The sequence below is a fragment of the Gasterosteus aculeatus genome, chromosome 10 (assembly GCF_964276395.1).
Source record: "Gasterosteus aculeatus chromosome 10, fGasAcu3.hap1.1, whole genome shotgun sequence".
NCBI classification, from domain to species: Eukaryota; Metazoa; Chordata; class Actinopteri; order Perciformes; family Gasterosteidae; genus Gasterosteus; species Gasterosteus aculeatus.
In genome coordinates, this window is record NC_135697.1 from 16,213,987 (window position 1) to 16,218,344 (window position 4,358).

The window sequence follows — 4,358 nt, forward strand, 5'->3', positions numbered from 1 at the left end:
CCAGAACTTAAAAGGTTGGATTACTTGATACTTGTACCTTTTGATAACAGTTTAATTAAAGTGTTCCATTTAGCTCAACTCAAATATTTGCAGTTAATATGACTTACAGTTTTCTGTTAAGGCAACTCAATTATTTTCAGTTATTATTACTTAAAATGTCCAGTTTTCAAACTAATACGAATAAGTTCACAGAACTTAAAAGAATAAGTACACAACCACACCATTTCATGTTAACCAAACTCAATTTTTATTAGTTTGTGTTGTCATTGTTTTAAGTACACATTAGTCAAAAATGTTGCATGTGTTTACTTAAAAACATGTCACTCGAAACTTAATATTTTTGAGGCAATCGATTGCCTCAAATACATTGAGTTCCACAAACTCATGAACACTTGCTATTGAACCGTATTTTCTTACCCACTCCCTTTTAGCACACAGCGGTATTAAAATGAAATAGAAAAATAAATCAAAATTTATAAAATCAACCGAGACATATGCACTGGTCTGTTCAATATAAAGAGCTCAAATAAATTGTAATCAAAGTAATCAAAACAAATAAATAATACCAAAATTAAATTATTTTTCGTTACAGCTAAAAAAGAAAACTGTGCTTTTGGCTAATTCCTGAGTAATGCCGTGGTCACACCAAACGTGACGCAAATTATTTGCGCGACAAGATTACATGCAAAATGCATGCATAAGGCAACAGGGCAGCAATTTGGATGAAATTACAAAAACTCTATAGAACATTTCCCCTTAAACTTTGAACTAGCCTTTTATAAAGCTTTCCCTGCAGCCTTCTTTCAGATGAGTTTCTGCATCAAGTCATTCTTGAGGGTCTGCAACTTGGGTGACAGTTTACCACTTTCTAGACCAAGTAGAATCTTTTCAGTGAATTCAAAAGTGTTGGTCAGTGCTGAGGTGTAGTGCATAGATCAGTCCAAAGATTACCAGGAAGGCATCGCCAAGTCGGGGGAGGCTGACCATCACTTTCAATGATGACAGAGATTCTCACAGGGTTGTAGTGAACTGGACTTGTGTCATGGTCACTGATGACAGTAAGGAGGCCCACTGCAACACCGTCAAGCTCTGGCTCATCATACTTGTCCTGAATGAATGAAAAAGATATACTAATCACAAACTAACACATGGAACAGAACAGATTACATATAATGTATCTTCCTTTAACCAAGTCCCATTGACGACCTATACCCCTTTTACAAGGGAGATCTGGGTCTTATTTCAAGAGGTGAAAAGCATAAGATCCATATTGTGCACACACAAATCTGCCAAATTACCAGACAATCTAAGTGGTGTGAGAGACTGAAACCAAGTTAAAAGGACATTTACAGGAAGCGGTTTTACTGAACATCTTATCACTTGCCAATACAGTTCCTTTGTAGTGAAGAGAAAGAAAACATCATACACAAACTGTACTAAACAAAGAAGTCCTAAAAGATAATAGTATTTTTGATAAACTTTGTTAGTGACTTAAGGAGACTCACTGTGCAGGTTCTGAAAAATCCAGAAGCATCCTCGCACAGATATACAGGAAGGGCGTGGAGAACAGTAGTGCGCTTGGTGTGGATGTCATGGATTTCCTATTCAGATAAAAACAGAATTGTACCTACTGATTTTAAACAGTCCAAACAGAACATATGTCCACAAATAATCTATTCACATTATTAATGCAATCAAACAAATGGCAAACACAAAGTGGACTCATTGCAAAATACACAAAACTCATAAGTCATTGAACCTATGAAGTGTGTAATAATTTATTTACCTGTTCATCGTAGATTTTTAAAATTTCAACTAGAGCATCTGCTGTCTTCCCAGTTTTTGATGCCTTCTGTCTAAATAAGGTCATCAGTCGAGGAAGATGGCGGTCAAGCTCAGCATAGAATGTGTTGGAGAGGTTCTGATTCGTAATCCGCTGGAACTCTGCATACAACTACATTGAAATAACAGTAGGATGAGAATACAGCAACACTTATACAAAAACTGTAACATTTGAAGACTCTAGCACACATTCATAAAGCAGAAAATAGGGGCCAAATAAGTAAGAATCACAATAATTTTCACTTAAGAAAGCTGATCCATATTACCTCATTCTCTATTTTGAGAGCAGGCCAGAGGTTCATGAGCTCGTTCACTGGTGGGCAGGACATCACTATAGTCTGTCGGCGTAGGGGAAATGTGGTCTCCATCATCTTTCTAATCAGGGCAGGCTCTTCTTAGTCTTCGTGACTTCTTTAACAATTGTCTGCCTCAACTGCTCAAGGATTGAAGGATCCTTTCCTTGGGGAAAGTTGGGTAGGAAGTTGACTTCGGCTCGCTTGGGTCTTTTAATGTTGGAATGTGAAGATTCATTTTCAGGATTACTTCTACTTCTTTTTCCAGCATTAACATTGACCTCCTGACATCCAGCCCGTCTCATCTTGTTGCAGCCTATAGTGTCTAAATAACTGTATTCTGGAGGTGAAAGAAGCTGCGCACAACTTACACTTCCAGATCATTTTGGAACCAGCAACCTAAAAGGCAAAGAAAAGAAATGACAAAGTTCAGACCACCATCTAAAACTTTAAAAACGGAATATAACAACAAGTTAGTTACTAGTAGCTTACCAAAACATGGTCAATGACTACAGCTAACACTGCCTTAAAATGACATGTTTTCAATTAGTTTTATACAACGTTTATAGATGGAAAGTTCCAGCTTTACACAAAAATGAATGAACAGAATGACTTGCAAAAAATTAATAGAAATGCCACAGAACTGCGAGTCACGACAAGCTCGATGCAGAAACACCTGGCGCTGTTCCTGGACCAGCCGAGAAGCACGGGAGGCCGTTTTTTTTAACTAGCTAGCTAGATTGTTTGACTGAAAAGACAATCGCGGTTTCAAGCACGCACCGTTAACTTATGTTAGCTAGCCTAGGTTCGTTAGCCGCCCTTTTCTCAGTTGAACAAGCTAGCTAGCTAGTGGAATACTATCCCCGTGCTCCTCGGCTGGTCCGAGATGCACAATCAAGTAACGTTAGTTAGCGTAGTATGTTCGTTAGCTAAAGTGCGTTAGCACGTACGTTAGCGCACACGTTGGCGAGTTCAAACCAGCAACCGCTGAAGTAGAGACACACACAGGCAGAGAAGACTAAGTCCCAGTGAATGGAGCAGAAGTAACTAACGTTAGTAATGTCACTCGTACGACAAAGTCTGGAAAATTATTTAAATTAAATTGTTTTACGTTTGAGGATTGGCAACTGGCTGATTGTAACATAATTTAACTTCACACATTACATATATCAACTTATATATATAAACACCTATGATTTCACTCACCTTGAAACCAGTCTGAGCCGATGATGCTACCGAAGCCTGGTCCGAAAAGGCTCAAGGACGGAAAGGAAGTCAACTTCGCCCGCCAACCCCATAATGCACTTTGATAACGGTCGCGACTACTTCCTTAATCAAGTTGACTTAAAATACACTACTAGCGTGTTAATTCAATTGAATTAATTTTCAGATTAGCGTTTTATTTGTCGTAGATATGTTACTAACTAGTAATGTTGTGTTATCATGACAACTTGAATACTTTGTTATACTGACAGAATAATATCCTAAAATAACAAACAAGTAAAAGCACATTTTACAGCGGGCTCACTGCTCAGAATTTAAAACGAGCTTAACTAGAGAGAACATGGACTAGTGTAGGAAGTCAGTTTGAGCTTTAAAATGATCCCCGCAAGCAAAATGAATATATAGGCTACATTAAACTGATGACAATAAAAATGAATACATTTTGTCTTCCATTAATGTCTAATGCATTTCAGACCATTTGCCGCAATCAAATTGTTACTGTTTTAATAAGCTATGATTGAAATGTATTTTTTAATGATCGATGTTAATTATTTGGTGAAGCACTTTGTGAGATTTGATTGTATTTTAGCATGTGCTATATACATTAGGTTTATTTTTAAATCATCCGTATTTGAAAAAATAGAAATAACAGGACTTTATCATTCTTAGTATGACATTTCTTAATTCTATTAAGTTGTACGTAAGTTATATTTTTAAGTTATTGTTAAATAGTTCCATTAAATCAAAAGGTATTAGTTAAAATTACTCAAAAAGAAGAACATGTTACACCAACATGACATAATTAAGTTAGTAGAACTTTTTCAAAAATTTGAGTATACACTACTTAATCTATTTAATTACTTTGGACGTTCGGGTTTACAGTGTTGATGGAGATGAGGAGCCGCTGTGAGTCAGTCCTCCCTCCCTCCCTCCCTCCCTCCCCCACCCCCCGTCATCACCATAACAATGTGTGAAGCACAGTGGGATCTCTCGCAGATC

General features: G+C 37.2%; 1 non-coding gene across 1 annotated transcript; it reads right to left on the reverse strand.

Moving 5' to 3' along the window:
• Positions 1–223: 223 nt before the first annotated feature.
• LOC120809707 (uncharacterized) lies at positions 224–3,438 on the reverse strand. The gene is made up of 5 exons (XR_013450780.1): positions 3,342–3,438; positions 2,109–2,534; positions 1,787–1,954; positions 1,506–1,601; positions 224–1,108 (listed from the first exon to the last, which is right to left on the reverse strand). It is a non-coding gene; the product is annotated as an uncharacterized LOC120809707 (transcript).
• Positions 3,439–4,358: the final 920 nt, after the last annotated feature.